At 45.5% G+C, this 17,067-nt stretch overlaps 1 pseudogene; it reads right to left on the bottom strand.

Moving 5' to 3' along the window:
• LOC135549903 (atrial natriuretic peptide receptor 1-like) overlaps positions 1–17,067 on the bottom strand; it is a 128,390-nt pseudogene that overhangs the window by 89,529 nt on the left and 21,794 nt on the right.

The following is a 17,067-nucleotide window of genomic DNA, read 5'->3' as shown; positions in this document are numbered from 1 at the left end:
AGAGGGCCTGCTTTGTTATCCAACTGATCTTGTGTCCTTCCTGACATCCTTTGAACTTCTTTCATTGCTGCTGACAGATATATTTTAAATTGTAAAAATCAAAAGAAAATTTTGAATGAACAAAAAAGAAGAATGAACAAGGAGAAAAACAAACTAGAACATTGTTTGTATGACTCGACATGGGTCAAAATTCGACAAAGATCCAGCAACAACAAAAAAAGGACTATATGCATTTCAGGTAAAATAACAAACAAATGTTTATTTTCCAGGACAAATTAGCTAGCAACAGCAAGCTAGCTAAATGTCCATAAATGTTTCATGTGTGTTTCGACCTGTCCCCAAATCAATATAGTTGGCCCAACCCATCGGTTTTTGGGACTAGAATGTGTTTTCAATCTAGAAATCATTAGGAAGTCATCGAGGAAAAGAAACTAATGTCCGTGGGTGTGGCGTAGCGTTTATCCAGAGCAAGGAGTCTGGGTAGGCAAATTACCATCGTAAAACAATTCCATAAGTTAGTACATATCGCCATCTAGAGCCTTAGACACTAGTCTAGGAGGTTAAGTGGTATGCTAGTGTGGATATTGGACCAAACCCTCCGTTTTCCTTCGCTACCTCCGACTCATCATTCTTTTCTTCTTTTTTCATTTATTTTTACATGTTCAAAGCATTCACTACATCTTTGTGATATGCTGCCTTCTTTACATTTTCCAATCTGTTTTTATTCATTTTTCTTGTTCACTCTTCTTATTGTATTGTAGATGGAAATCAAATCAAATTGTATTTGTGAGATACACATGGTTAGCAGATGTTAATGTGAGTATAGCGAAATGCTTGTGCTTCTAGTTCCGACAATGCAGTAATAACCAACGAGTATTCTAACCTAACAATTCCACAACTACGACCTTATACACACAAGTGTAAAGGGATAAAGAATATGTACATAAAGATATATGAATGAGAGATGGTACAGAACGACATAGGCAAGATACAGTAGATGGCATCGAGTACAGTATATACATATGAGATGAGTAATGTAGGGTATGTAAACATTATATTAAGTGGCATTGTTTAAAGTGGCTAGTGATACATGTATTACATAAAGATGGCAAGATGCAGTAGATGATAGAGAGTACAGTATATACATATGAGATGAGTAATGTAGGGTATGTGTCAGGACCCGGTTTTGAACCTGGGTCTCTGGAGTGAGAAACAGTCACTTAACCAACTGAGCCACGAATAGTCAGCAGAACCCAGAAGATGAGGCAGACACAGCAGTACTTAAGACGGTGTATTTAATAAAGTAAAAAAAAAAAAATACAAAAAAAAGCTAATTCAAAAGGTGGTAGGTAAAGCACAAAAAGGCCTCAAAAGAAACACACAAAAATAAACAAAAACAAAAAAACAGAATTCCACAAGAGCGTCACCCGGAATCGACAAGAGCACACAGAACACTAGGGCTGGGTGCTAACATACAAACACAGAGCACAGAACTGAGGGAAACTAAGGGTTTAAATACAATTAGAGGAAACGAGGCACAGGTGCAAATAATAATGGGAATCAAGGGAAAAACATAAGGACAAAAAGCACAATGGGGGCATCTAGTGACCAACAACCGGAACAACCCTGGCCAAATCCTGACAGAATCCCCCCCCTAGGAACGGCTCCTGACGTTCCTACCAGCTCTCTCAGGGTGGAGGGCCCTGAACTGACGAATGAGGTCAGGGTCCAGTATGTCTTTGGCAGGAACCCAGGAGCGCTCCTCAGGACCGTAGCCTTCCCAGTCCACCAGATACTGCCAGGACCGCTGCACCCGGCGGGAGTCCAGTATCCGATGGACGGTATAAGCCGGCTGGCCTCCAATGACACGAGGCGGAGGGGGAGGTCTGTCTGCCGGGACAAGGGGAGAAAAAACAACAGGTTTTAACAAGGAAATGTGAAATGTGGGATTAATCTTAAGGGATCTGGGTAAGTGTAGGCGATAAGAAACTGGCAACCTTAAAGGGACCGATGTATTTTTGGGACAGCTTGCGAGACTCCACCCGTAGTGGTAAGTCTCTTGTGGAGAGCCAGACTCTCTGGCCGGGGTGCAGGGTAGGCCCGGGACGGCGACGTCTGTTGGCTTGTTGTTGGTACCTCTGTGAGGAACGCATAAGATTAAGACGGTCTTCCTCCACATAAGCCGACAGCGTCTGACGAACTTCAAGGCTGAAGGCACTCTGACTTCTGCCTCCTGGTCCGGGAACAATGGAGGAGCATAGCCAAACTGACACTCGTGCGGGGACATACCAGTGGAGGAGGAGCGCAAGGTGTTGTGCGCGTATTCGGCCCAAACAATAAAGGATGACCACGTGGACGGGTTGTCACGAGTCATACATCGGAGGGTGGTTTCCAGCTCTTGATTCATCCTCTCTGTTTGGCCGTTGGACTCCGGATGGTACCCTGAAGATAGACTGGCAGAAGCCCCCATGAGTTGGCAGAAGGCCTTCCAAAACCTTGAGGCGAACTGGGGACCTCTGTCAGAAACCACATCTTGAGGAATGCCGAAGACTCGGAACACATGATTAATTACCAACTCAGCCGTTTCCTTGGCAGAAGGTAACTTAGTCAGAGGGACGAACCTGGCCGCCTTTGAAAACCTGTCGATTATGACTAGGATAGTAGTATTGCCATGGGATGGAGGAAGTCCAGTAATAAAGTCCAATGAGATATGGGACCAGGGTCTGTGGGGAACAGGTAAAGGGTGAAGGAGTCCTTGAGGGCGGAGGTGAGAAGATTTGCCCTGGCAGCACACGGGGCAGGCATTGACGAAAGTGGCAACGTCTTCTCTTATGGTAGGCCACCAGAACTTACGCTGGATGAACTCCAAGGTGCGACCTACGCCCGGATGACAGGTGAGGCGAGAGGAGTGCCCCCACAGAAGGACCTGAGTCCTCACCGCCTTGGGGACAAACAACCGATTGGCAGGGCCTCCTTTCGGGTCCGGTTCGCTAGCTTGAGCACGTCTCACGGTATCCTCAACTTGCCACGAGATCGGAGCCACAATCTTAGCAGCAGGAAGGACAGGCATGTCCGTGTCATCTCGAATGGCAGGAGCGTAGACTCGGGACAGGGCATCCGGTTTGAGATTCTTCGACCCGGGCCGATAGGTGAGGATAAACTGGAATCGATTGAAGAAAAGAGACCATCTAGCTTGTCTAGAGTTCAACCGCTTCGCTTGCTGGATATACTCCAGATTTTTGTGGTCCGTAAGCACTTGAAACGGGTGAGAAGCCCCCTCGAGCCAGTGTCTCCATTCCTTCAATGCCATCTTAACCGCTAGGAGTTCACGATCCCCACATCGTAGTTCCTCTCAGTTGGGGTAAGCCGGTGTGAGAAGAAAGCGCACGGATGAAGCTTCTTGTCTTCACCCCTCTGAGACAGGACAGCTCCAACACCAACCTCTGATGCGTCTACCTCCACCACAAATGGTTCATCCGTAGTCGGTAGTATCAGGATGGGAGCAGAGAGGACGCGCTGCTTGAGTCCTTGGAAGGCCGTCTCAGCTTCTCTTCCCCACAAAAACCGTGCATTGCCACCTTTGGTTAAAGCTGAGAGAGGAGCTGCCACCAAGCTGAAGTTCTTGATGAACTTGCGGTAAAAAGTTTGTGAAGCCCAGGAAACGCTGAACTTCCTTAACGGATTTGGGGGTGGGCCAATCCGCTACCGCCCTACCTTCCTGGGGTCCATTTGGACTCGACCGGGTTCCACTACAAATCCCAGGAATTGTACTCGGGATGAATGGAATTCACATTTTTCCGGCTTAACGTACAGATGGCTGTCTAGGAGGCGTTTGAGTACTTGTCTGACATGCTTAGTGTGTTCTTGAAGGGAGCTCGAAAAGATGAGGATGTCATCCAAGTAAACGAACACAAATATGTTAAGCATATCCCTAAGCACATTGTTTATGAGCGCTTGGAACACCGCTGGGGCGTTGGTCAGGCCGAAGGGCATCACCAAGTATTCATAGTGACCAGTAGGCGTGTTGAAAGCGGTCTTCCACTCGTCACCAGGTCTGATCCGCACAAGATGGTATGCGTTCCGCAGGTCAAGCTTAGTGAAAACAACTGCTTCCTGGAGTAGCTCGAAGGCTGTGGCCATAAGAGGTAGCGGGTAACGATTACGGACGGTTATGGCATTGAGTCCCCGGTAGTCGATGCAGGACGTAATCCACCGTCTTTCTTGGCCACAAAGAAAAACCCTGCTCCCGCCGGGAGGTGGATGGACGCATGAGGCCTGCTTCCAGAGCGTCCTTGATGTAGGTATCCATAGCAGCTCGTTCGGGTGGAGATAGGGAAAAGATCCGACCCCTGGGGGGCAAGTGCCCGGAAACAGGTCGATGGGGCAATCATAAGGTCTATGTGGTGGTAGCATGGTGGCCCTCTGTTTGCTAAACACCAGTTTGAGGTCATGGTAACACTCGGGAACTCGGGTCAGGTCGATGGATTCTAAAGACTCGGGAGTAGAACTCGGGGAATTCTGGAAAATACAAGTAGCTTGGCACGTAGGACCCCACTGCTTGATAGTGCCCACAGACCAGTCGATGTGAGGGTTATGGCTGTGAAGCCAGGGGTATCCAAGGACGAGAGGGAACTCGGAACAGGAGATCAAATGAAAGTTCATCAATTCCTGGTGTTGTGAAACTGAAAGTCGCAAGGAGGTAGTGACATGAGTGACAAGTCCAGATCCCAAAGGGCTTCCATCCAATGTAGTAACCCTCATGGGGTCACTTAGAGGTTCAGAGGGAACGCCATTCTCCTTCGCCCAGACACCATCCATGAAGTTACCTGCGGCTCCAGAGTCTACCAAGGCTTGAAGGTGAAGCTTGTGGTTGTCCCAGGAGAGGGTGACTGGAATGAGCAGACGGGAGTTGGACGGATGAGAGGAGGTTATGTTTCCCGTTACAGTTCCCCCGGTCTGTACGGGACAGAGCGTTTCCCTGGAGCCCGGGACACGTGGAACGGAAATGGCCCGGTTTGCCGCAATATAGACAGCGTCGCTCCTCATCCGGCGGTCTGTCTCAGCCTGGGAGATGCGTCCAATCTGCATGGGTTCCGGTGGAGCCAGCGATGATAAAGGTGGGGACTCGGAGCTGGGACTGATAGGGGCTAGAGGTCTACGGTTGAGTTCTCTCTCTCTCAGACGCTGGTCAATGCGTGAGGCCAACTTGATCAGGGACTCGAGATTGTCCGGTGGTTCCCGAGTGGCCAGTTCATCTTGGATAGTGTCGGAAAGGCCTTTCAGAAAGCACACCGTGAGCGCCTCGTTGTTCCAGCCACTCGCTGCTGCCACCGTGCGGAACTGGATGGCATAGTCCGTCACGCTGCGCCAACCTTGACGGAGAGTCAGGAGCTGTTTGGCTGAGTCAGAACCACTGCTTGGGCCTTGAAACACTCGTTTGAATTCCTCAGCAAAGGCAGAGTAGCTGGCACAGCAGGAACTATGGGCCTCCCACACAGCAGTAGCCCAGGCCAGGGCTTTTTCCGACAGCAGGGTGATGATATATGCGATCTTAGACCGGTCGGTGGGAAACGACGAGGGTTGCAGCTCAAAGGAGAGAGAACATTGAGTGAGAAACCCTTTACAAGCACTTGGATCACCTGAGAACCGTTGGGGAGGTGGAAGACTAGGTTCAGCCAGGGGGTTAACTGCCATGGGTACGTGAATCTGAGGTACTGGGACGGGAACTGTTGCCGGGGTAAGTCGATCAGATATTTGCTTAATGGAAGTCAGCATCTCCGACAGAAGATGAGAATGTCTAGCCATTAAGGCCTCTTGCTGAACCAGGGCGGCTTCGTGGCGTTGGACAGTCTCCTGGTGGTGGGACAGCGTGGCAAAAAGGTCCTGGGAACTGGCTGCCTCTGGGTTCATTTTTGGCTCTGTGTTTCTGTCAGGACCCGGTTTCGAACCTGGGTCTCTGGAGTGAGAAACAGTCACTTAACCAACTGAGCCACGAATAGTCAGCAGAACCCAGAAGATGAGGCAGACACAGCAGTACTTAAGACGGTGTATTTAATAAAGTAAAAAAAAACTAAAATACAAAAAAAGCAAATTCAAAAGGTGGTAGGTAAAGCACAAAAAGGCCTCAAAAGAAACTCACAAAAATAAACAAAAACAAAAAAACAGAATTCCACAAGAGCGTCACCCGGAATCGACAAGAGCACACAGAACACTAGGGCTGGGTGCTAACATACAAACACAGAGCACAGAACTGAGGGAAACTAAGGGTTTAAATACAATTAGAGGAAACGAGGCACAGGTGCAAATAATAATGGGAATCAAGGGAAAAACATAAGGACAAAAAGCACAATGGGGGCATCTAGTGACCAACAACCGGAACAACCCTGGCCAAATCCTGACAGTATGTAAACATTATATTAAGTGGCATTGTTTAAAGTGGCTAGTGATACATTTTTTACATCAATTTCCATTATTAAAGTGGCTGGAGTTGAGTCAGTATGTTGGCAGCAACCACTCAATGTTAGTGATGGCTGTTTAACAGTCTGCTGGCCTTGAGATAGAAGCTGTTTTTCAGTCTCTCAGTCCCTGCTTTGATGCACCTGTACTGACCTCGCCTTCTGGATGATAACGGGGTGAATAGGCAGTGGCTCCGGTGTTGTCCTTCATGATCTTTATGGCCGTCCTGTGACATCGGGTGGTGTAGGTGTCCTGGAGGTCATGTAGTTTGCCCCCGGTGATGTGTTGTGCAGACCTCACTACCCTCTGGAGAGCCTTACGGTTGTGGGCGGAGCAGTTGACGTACCAGGCGGTGATACAGCCCGACAGGATGCTCTCGATTGTGCATCTGTAGAAGTTTGTGAGTCATTTTGGTGACAAGCCGAATTTTTTCAGCCTCCTGAGGTTGAAGAGGCGCTGCTGCGCCTTCTTCACAACGCTCTCTGTGTGGGTGGACCAATTCAGTTTGTCCGTGATGTATACACCGAGGAACTTAAAACTTACTACCCTCTCCACTACTGTCCCGTCGATGTGGATAGGGGGGGTGCTCCCTCTGCTGTTTCCTGAAGTCCACAATCATCTCCTTTGTTTTGTTGACGTTGAGTGTGAGGTTATTTTCCTGACACCACACTCCGAGGGCCCTCACTTCCTCCCTGTAGGCCGTCTCGTCGTTGTTGGTAATCAAGCCTACCACTGTAGTGTCGTCCTCAAACTTGATGATTGAGTTGGAGGCGTGCACCGCCACACAGTCGTGGGTGAAGAGGGAGTACAGGAGAGGGCTCAGAACGCACCCTTGTGGGGCCCCAGTGTTGAGGATCAGTGGGGTGGAGATGTTGTTACCTACCATCACCACCTGGGGGCGACCCGTCAGGGAGTCCAGTACCCAGTTGCACAGGGCGGGGTCGTGACCCAGAGTTTGGAGGGTACTATGGTGTTAATTGCTGAGCTGTAGTCGATGAACAGCATTCTCACATAGGTATTCCTCTTGTCCAGATGGGTTAGGGCAGTGTGCAGTGTGGTTGTGATTGCGTCGTCTGTGGACCTATTGGGGCGGTAAGCAAATTGGAGTGGGTCTAGGCTGTCAGGTAGGGTGGAGGTGATATGGTACTTGACTAGTCTCTCAAAGCACTTCATGATGACGGAAGTGAGTGCTACGGGGCAGTAGTCGTTTAGCTCAGTTACCTTCGCTTTCTTGGGAACAGGAACAATGGTGGCCCTCTTGAAGCATGTGGGAACAGCAGACTGGGATAAGGATTGATTGAATATGTCCGTAAACACACCAGCCAGCTGGTCTGCGCATGCTCTGAGGACGCAGCTGGGGATGCCGTCTGGGCCTGCAGCCTAGCGAGGGTTAACACGCTTAAATGTTTTACTCACGTCGGCTGCAGTGAAGGAGAGTCCGCAGGTTTTGGTAGCGGGCCGTGTCAGTGGCACTGTATTGTCCTCAAAGCGAGCAAAGAAGTGATTTAGTCTGTCTGGGAGCAAGACATCCTGGTCCGCGACGGGGCTGGTTTTCTTTTCGTAATCCGTGATTGACTGTAGACCCTGCCACATACCTCGTGTCGGAGCCGTTGAATTGCGACTCTACTTTGTCTCTATACTGACGATTAGCTTGTTTGATTGCCTTGCGGAGGGAATAGCTACACTGTTTTTATTCGGTCAAGTTTCCGGTCACCTTGCCCTGGTTAAAAGCAGTTGTTCGCACTTTCAGTTTCATGCGAATGCTGCCATCAATCCACGGTTTCTGGTTTGGGAATGTTTTAATCATTGCTGTGGGTATAACATCACCGATGCACTTTCTAAAGATTACCGCTGAACTGTACATACTGTCCATAGACCAAGTAATTAGTCATTCAACATAACTGTATACATTTAGGCAATCTATAATGCTCAGGACGTGAGATATATTCTATTGATGTAATAATTAGGAATGTATGACAAATGGGCTCTGTGCTACATATAACACTTTTAAGACGATGGGCCCGATCTCCCACGAGCTTGTGAGTAAAAACATGGCTATAATTTAGAAATGTGGCGATAATGTTCAGAGCATGCATTCTGCAAAAATCTAACAATCCTACCAAACTTTATGCTGTACACTCTTAGAAAAAGGGTTCCAAAAGGTTATTGGGCTGTCCCCATAGGAGAACCCTTTTTGGTTCCAGTTAGAGCTCTTTTTGGTTCCAGCTAAAGCCAAAAGGTTTCTACCTAGAACCAAAAAAGGTTCTTCAAAGGGTTATCCTATGGGGACAGCTGAAGAACACTTTTAGGTTCCAGATAGCACCTTTTGTAAGCGTGTACTACACAGTAAGTATTCAAACGAAGCTCTAGACTTTATTTGTGAAGGAGTGAAAGATATTTGATTTACAGTACAGACTGCAGTACATGGCTATTTAGGTTGAGAAAACATGCAAAGCTGGCCTTCCCCCTTGAGATGCACGTTTTTTTCCCCCAGTAGTGTGGTGCAGCTTGCATCTATTTAAACTGTCCGCCAGAGAGACAAACATAACTTCAATTCACTGTGCAAGTTTGTTTTGTCAAATGGTTTAGTATGCCGGGAAAATGGAGTAGCTTGGGTTAATTGACCGTAATACCAAGTTATAACTGGCTGTAACATTGTAGATGTGGACTGGATTTGGGCCGTAATAGTCTTGCTGTCTGGGTACTGTCATCAAGACAAGTCATCTGAATGCTTACCACCCTATATTCCTCACTCAGTGTTACTCTATCTGACAGTGTAATGGGAGATATGCTACAGCTGGATATGTTTGGTTACATTTTTGCCATAGTCCTTTGTTCCTCAGTCAGTCCTTTTCCTCATTCCATCGTCTCTCATCCATTTCTCACTTGAAAAAGGTACATATATCGCAGGAAAAGGAGGCATGTTTAGCCAACTACTCTCCAATTTTTCACTGGGTTAGTGCTATTTCCTTGAACTTGCGATAAAACGTCCTATTTCACAGTATTCTCAAAATGTATCATGTACCTCTCATTACCTACCAATACAGCTGCATGACTGATGCCTTTTTTCTCTTATCTGCTGCGGAGTCAGTCATTTACCCTCCCTGCCTTTGTAATATCACTTATAACTACAGTACAGTATCCAACTAAATTCCTCTCCTATATCCCCTACTCATGATATACCCCCTACATTCCTCTTTATTAGGCTATCTGGTAAAAGTAGAGTTAAATCAAATGAAACAATTCTCTCATCCCTCCTTCATACCAGTCAAATCTCACTCATAACTGCAGTGTAATGACAGTAATACATCCGATTAAAGCGCTTTTCTAAAGACCCAAAGATGCAGTTCTCACTAAATCCCATTAAATCCATCTCCTATACCCTCTACTCAATCTACCCCTCCCTTCGTTCCTACAGACCTCCCTCATCCATCCCTCTGTCATCCCCCTCTCACCCTGAAGGCCTTCTTAGCGGCATGGTCGTCTGCGTCTCCTCTGTACCAGGGCCTAGCGGGCCGCTTCCTCAGGCTGTGGCCGAACAGGTCGATGAAGAAGAAGGCATAGTCCTCCGGGGGCAGGCCCTCCCTCCAGAACTGTACCATCAGCATCCGGAAAGTGTCCCATGAGCAGCACATGTACACCACTGAAGAAGAAGAGACATAGAAGAGAGAATGTATCAAAGACATATACATCAGTGGAATTTACCCATGTGCTACGGTTTGTGATTCACAGTGGAATGTACCAATGTTCTGTGTGTGTTAAATTTAGGCCATCACTGAACTGATCAATTAGCAATTAGCTCAGATGTGGTGCCTATGTTGGAATAAAATCCTGCAGTACCTGCAGCACTCCAGGAAAATAGTTTCCACCCCGGTGGTACTGTTTGTGAGCAACTACAGAGGGTGGACAGAAAACAATAAGGGGAATTGGCTACTACTGTTAATGGGAAATACAGGTGCATCACTGGAGAAAAGGGACAAAGATGTGCATTACTAAAAACAGAGAACAGACAACAGAGAGGGGGGGAGAAAGAGAGAGAGAGAGAGAGAAAGAGAGAGAGAGACAGAATACTGTAGCATCTACTGATTATGAATAGTAGACTTTAGGTACACTACTAAAGTGGAATGACAGACACAATTAATGTACACTTGTGCAGCCTTTGGAGAACAACATAGCCTCTGCTGCTGTACACACACCTGAGCCGGATGCCTGGTCAGGACCCGAAAAAGGCGAGTGGGAAAGCTGCCGTTCCGCCAATACTACTCGCCAACGTGCAATCATTGGACAATAAACTAGACGAGGTACGATTACGAATATCCTACCAACGGGACATCAAAAACTGCAATATCCTATGTTTCACGGAATTGTGACTGAATGACGACATGGATATTCAGCTAGCGGGATACACACTGCACCAGCAAGATAGAACAGCACACTGCGGTAAGACGAGGGAGGACGGTCTGTGCATATTTGTAAACAACAGCTGGTGCACGAAATCTAAGGAAGTCTCTAAATTTTGCTCACCTGAAGTACGGTATGTTGTGATAAATTGCAGGCCACACTACTTGCCTAGAGAGTTTTCAGCTATACTTTTCGTGGCTGTTTATTTACCACCACAGACAGATGACGGCACCACAGACAGATGACGGCACTAAGACCGCACTCAGTCAGCTGTATGAGGAAATAAGCAAACAGGAAACGACTCACCCAGAGGCAGCGCTCCTCGTGGCCGGAGACTTTAATGCAGGGAAACTTAAACCAGTTCTACCAAATTTCCATCAACATGTTAAATGTGCAACCAGAGGCAAAACAAATTCTAGATCACCTGTACTCCACACACACAGACACGTACAAAGCTCTCCCTCGCCCTCCATTTGGTAAATCCGAACACAACTTTATCCTCCTGATTCCTGCTTACAAGCAAAAATTAAAGCAGGAAGCACCAGTGACTCGGTCTATAAAAAGGTGGTCAGATAAAGCAGATGCTAAACTACAGGACTGTTTTGCTATCACAGACTGGAATATGTTCCAGGATTCTTCCGATGGCATTGAGGAATACACCACATCAGTCACTGGCTTTATCAATAAGTGCATCGAGGGCGTTGTCTCCACAGCGACTGTATGTACTTTCTCCAACCAGAAGCCATGGATTACAGGCAACATTCGCACTGAGCTAAAGGGTAGAGCTGCCGCTTTCAAGGTGCGGGACTCTAACCCGGAAGCTTACAAGAACTCCTGCTATGCCCTGCGACGAACCATCAAACAGACAAAGCGTCAATACAGGACTAAGATTGAATCGTACTACACCGGCTCCGATGCTCGTCTTATGAGGCAGGGCTTGCAAACTATTACAGACTACAAAGGGAAGCACAGAAGTTAGTAATGGCTCACATCAACACCATTATCCCAGAAACCCTAGACCCACTCCAATTTGCATACCACCCAAACAGATCCACAGATGATGCACTCTATTGCACTCCACACTACCCTTTCCCACCTGGACAAAAGGAACACCTACGTGAGAATGCTATTCATTGACTACAGCTCAGCGTTCAACACCATAGTACCCTCAAAGCCACACTGATCGTCAACACTGGAGCTCCCCAGGGGTGCGTGCTCAGTCCCCTCCTGTAGTCCCTGTTCACCCACGACTGCATGGCCAGGCATGACTAACACCATCATTAAGTTTGCAGACGACACAATTGTGGTAGGCCTGATCACCGACAACGACAAGACAGCTTATAGGGAGGAAGTCAAAGACCTGGCCGGGTGGGGCCAGAATAACAACCTATCCCTCAACATAACCAAGACTAAGGAGATTATTGTGGACTACGGGAAGAGGAGGACCGAGCACGCCCCCATTCTCATCGATGGGGCTGTAGTGGAGCAGGTTGAGAGCTTGAAGTTACTTGGTGTCCACATGAACAACAGACTAGAATGGTCCAAACACACGAAGACAATTGTGAAGAGGGCACGACAAAGCCTATTCCCCCTCAGGAAACTAAAAAGATTTGTCATTGGTCCTGAGATCATCAAAAGGTTCTACAGCTGCAACAGCGAGAGCATCCTGACTGGTTGCATCACTGCCTGGTATGGCAATTGCTCGGCCTCCGACCGCAAGGCACTACAGAGGATAGTGTGTACGGCCCAGTACATCACTGGGGCTAAGCTGCCTGCCATCCAGGACCTCTACACCAGGCGGTGTCAGAGGAAGGCACTAAAAATTGACAAAGACTCCAGCCAGTCATAGACTGTTCTCTCTACTAACTCATGGCAAGCAGTACCGGAGTGCCAAGTCTAAGACAAAAAGGCTTCTCAACAGTTTTTACCCCCAAGCCATAAGACTCCTGAACAGGTAATCAAATGGCTACCTGGACTATTTGCATTGTGTGCCACCCCCCAACCCCTCTTTTTACGCTACTGCTACTCTCTGTTTATCATATATGCATAGTCACTAACTATACATTCATGAACATACTACCTCAATTGGGCCGACCAACCAGTGCTCCCGCACAGTGGCTAACCAGACTATCTGCATTGTGTCCCACCCACCACCTGCCAACCCCTCTTTTACACTACTGCTACTCTCTGTTCATCATATATGCAGACAGACTAAGCAACTTCTTTGCTCGCTTTGAGGACAATACAGTGCCACTGACATGGCCCGCTACCAAAACCTGCGGACTCACCTTCACTGCAGCCGACATGAGTAAAACATTTAAACGTGTTCACCCTCGCAAGGCTGCAGGCCCAGGCGGCATCCCCAGCCGCATCCTCAGAGCATGCGTAGACCAGCTGGCTGGTGTGTTTACGAACATATTCAATCAATCCTTATCCCAGTCTGCTGTTCCCACATGCTTCAAGAGGGCCACCATTGATCCTGTTCCCAAGAAAGCTAAGGTAACTGAGCTAAATGACTACCGTAGCACTCACTTCCGTCATCATGAAGTGCTTTGAGAGACGAGTCAAGGATCATATCACCTCCAATATACATATATACAATATACATATGTATATACTGTACTCGATACCATCTACTGCATCTTCCCTATCCGTTCTGTACCATCACTCATTCATATAATTTTATGTACATATTCTTTCATTCCTTTACACTTGTGTGTATAAGGTAGTTGTTGTTGAATTGTTAGGTTAGATTACTCGTTGGTTATTACTGCATTGTCGGAACTATAAGCACAAGCAATACGCTATACTCGCATTAACATCTGCTAACCATGTGTATGTGACAAATAAAATTTGATTTGAGGATTTGATTTGAAATGCCATGGACGAGCTATTGTGACAGGGTAGGAACCAAATTGATGTTCAGTGTTTCCTAGGGGAACCTATAATCTTTGGCTACATTAAATATTTATTCATATAGCCAACATATTCATGCTTCGCCTATTCCTCTTTGATTTAGAAGATACAGTTGCACAAACAACATGTTGATTTAAGCCTCCACTAGTACTAGCCAGCTAATTAGCGATTAGCATTAATGGCTAACACAATTTAGCTTAACTTGCTAAGAAAATACAAACTAGCTGTTTGCAGATGTAAGAAACACAAACTAATATTGTAATTATAGAATGCTTGTGGACGTATATTAAGATCGAAGTGGAAACAACATCGTTGTCATCAACATTGTTGCATGTGCTGCATTGACCATGCAGACTGAAAGAATGTGTCTCTGGTCAAGCAACAACAAATGCTCTCCTTGGGTGACAGGGGCGGGGCTAGGTCTGGGTGGAAAGCGGCATGGAGAGAGAGAGAGAGGAGAAGGATGACTCAAGGAGTGGAGTAAACATAAAAATGGGCGTTACACAAGGCGTATCTCATTAACAAACCAAACATTAAAATACTGTTCTAGCAGGTAAAGTAAAAACCCAAACCGGTCCGTGCATAAATACCGGTATATGGCAAAATACGGTATTCTGCCCAGCCCTAACTGACCCTAACATACAGTGGGTCAAGGGAGTATTTAGTCAGCCACCAATTGTGCAAGTTCTCCCACTTAAAAAGATGAGGCCTGTCATTTTCATCATAGGTACACTTCAAATATGACAGACAAAATGAGATGAAAAAAAAAATCCAGAAAATCACATTGTAGGATTTTTAATGAATTTATTTGCAAATTATGGTGGAAAATAAGTATTTGGTCAATAACAAAAGTTTCTCAATACTTTGTTATTTACCCTTTGTTGGCAATGACAGAGGTCAAATGTTTTCTGTAAGTCTTCATAAGGTTTTCACACACTGTTGTTGGTATTTTGGCCCATTCCTCCATGCAGATCTCCTCTAGAGCAGTGATGTTTTGGGGCTGTTGCTGGGCAACACAGACTTTCAACTCCCTCCAAAGATTTTCTATGGGGTTGAGATCTGGAGACTGGCTAGGCCACTCCAGGTTCTGACCCACTGGGAATGTGATGAAATAAATAAAAGCTGAAATAAATAATTCTCTCAACTATTACTCTGACATTTAACATTCTGAAAATAAAGTGGTGATCCGAACTGACCTAAGACAGGGAATTTTACTCGGATTAAATGTCAGGAATTGTGAAAAACTGAGTTTAAATGTATTTGGCTAAGGTGTATGTAAACTTCCGAATTCAACTGTACATAAGCAGCACGTGAGTTCCAATTTTTGGGAAGATCATTTTCACCAGAAAAATGCACCTTAATAATATTAAAATAATTACATGCATAATTGCATTTGTGGTCACTTTTGAAAATGTGCAAAAAATATTTTATTCCCCCGCAAATGGAACATTCGCGGTTATAAGCCTATTGGTGTGTGCGAATTGCTGTGCTTATAATGTGAAGAAATAGCCTAACAGTTTAGCAACATTTTAAGCTAATCGTTCCGATCTGTTGCGCCAAACTCATTGCGTAAAAATAATTTTTGATACTAGTGGTTTTATTCACTTGGGATCTATCGCATCCCACAACTGTCCCAGACTAGGTTTGGAATAATTATTTTTCGCACAGAATATGTCAACTCGTACTATGGGGGATAGTAGATTGACATGGGCTAGTGCTTTCACTGTTCATTAGGCCTACTCATCTTGTTGACTGACGAAAAGTAAATGTGTACAGTTCTTTCAATATGGATATGGATGCGCACAGTTGAGTCTGCTATGTGTCTGTCTTCACTTATAGCACTTATAGCCTGTGAGAAAGACCCAATCACTTGATAGAGTTGTGTGAGTGAGAGGTGCTTCGGAGCAGGCAGCACTCAGGGAGAAGGGCTGTAAAAGGTATGGATTTATTTGGGTGCATTATGACCACACAGATACATTAAGCCTCTTGCGAATTGAAGTAAAATTGTAAAACACAGAGAGATACATTATTAAAATACATTTTTGGGTACATTTTTGGGGAGAAGCCTCTGGGAAATTTGAGGCATTATCAAGTGCTCCTCAAATTGTGAATGGGAGACTGACGAAGTGTGTACAGCCTGTGCAAAAAACGAGGCAGGCCTCATGCCTTTCAAGTAACTTTTTTCAAATCATCATTAGAGTCGCATCATGCAGCGTTACAATATATTAAAAATAAAAACATATAGCCCAATGTTTGTAGAACAACTGCAGTTACATCAATAAATATAAAGCATATAGGAGTACCTATTTTTTTGCAAACCGCTCAACACAGAATCGTCGCATGTGCGCACTCCCTGAAGTCTTTTGGAGAAAATATCCTTTCTATTTTATTCAGCTTTGTTCGGTTGTATTCTTCATACTAAAAAATAATATAAAACAATTCCACGGAATTCTAAGCAAATCTTGTCTGCTAAATAAACTACTGTAGCCCACAGCCATATGGCATAGCCAGATCAGGACAACTCAGTATGCTATTCTGTTCTTCTGAAATAGACTACATTTTCTTCATATCATGTTTCTTTAGACATGTCTAAAATAAATAATGGATTTATTGTGAAGGTGTAGACTATATTACATGGATTTATTAGACCTTTTAAAATGTAGACGTTCCAAAGGTCTGCATCAGTGGCTTGTAGGCTATGTGTGGAAGCCAGGAGATGCTAAATGTGTTCATGTTTATTTACGGTCAATTACCATGAGACAGAGAGTTATTTGCAATCACCAGCTGACGAAAGTTCATGACCGCTTAGGACAATTCACAGTTGCGCTCACTCAGTGTATATATAAGTTGTTTTGTCATAAAATATGGTGTCCTCTACCATTAACAAATGTAATTTCATTTCTAGGGTAAATTATTTTAAATTAAATAGACCAAGAACAGAACTACCGCAACCAATGATCACTGACATTTTTTCTGCTTTAAGTTACAGTTTTAACAGTGGTCAAGTAGGCTACTGTGGTCAAGTAGGCCTAACAGAGTGGCCTATCATCAAAAACAATAGAGAAAATATCCCAGAACATTTTTTTTATTTTATTTTACATTTATTTTACTAGGCAAGTCAGTTAAGAACAAATTCTTATTTTCAATGACAGCCTAGGAACAGTGGGTTAACTGCCTGTGCAGGGGCAGAACGACAGATTTGTACCTTCTCAGCTCTGGGATTCAAACTTGCAACCTTTCGCTTACTAGTCCAACGCTCTAACCACCAGGCTACCCAGCTGTTCTATCATTCAG

Source organism: Oncorhynchus masou, chromosome 12 (assembly GCF_036934945.1).
Source record: "Oncorhynchus masou masou isolate Uvic2021 chromosome 12, UVic_Omas_1.1, whole genome shotgun sequence".
Taxonomy (NCBI): Eukaryota; Metazoa; Chordata; class Actinopteri; order Salmoniformes; family Salmonidae; genus Oncorhynchus; species Oncorhynchus masou.
The sequence above is the reverse complement of the archived record's forward strand: the minus strand, read 5'-3'. Positions and strand labels throughout refer to the sequence as shown.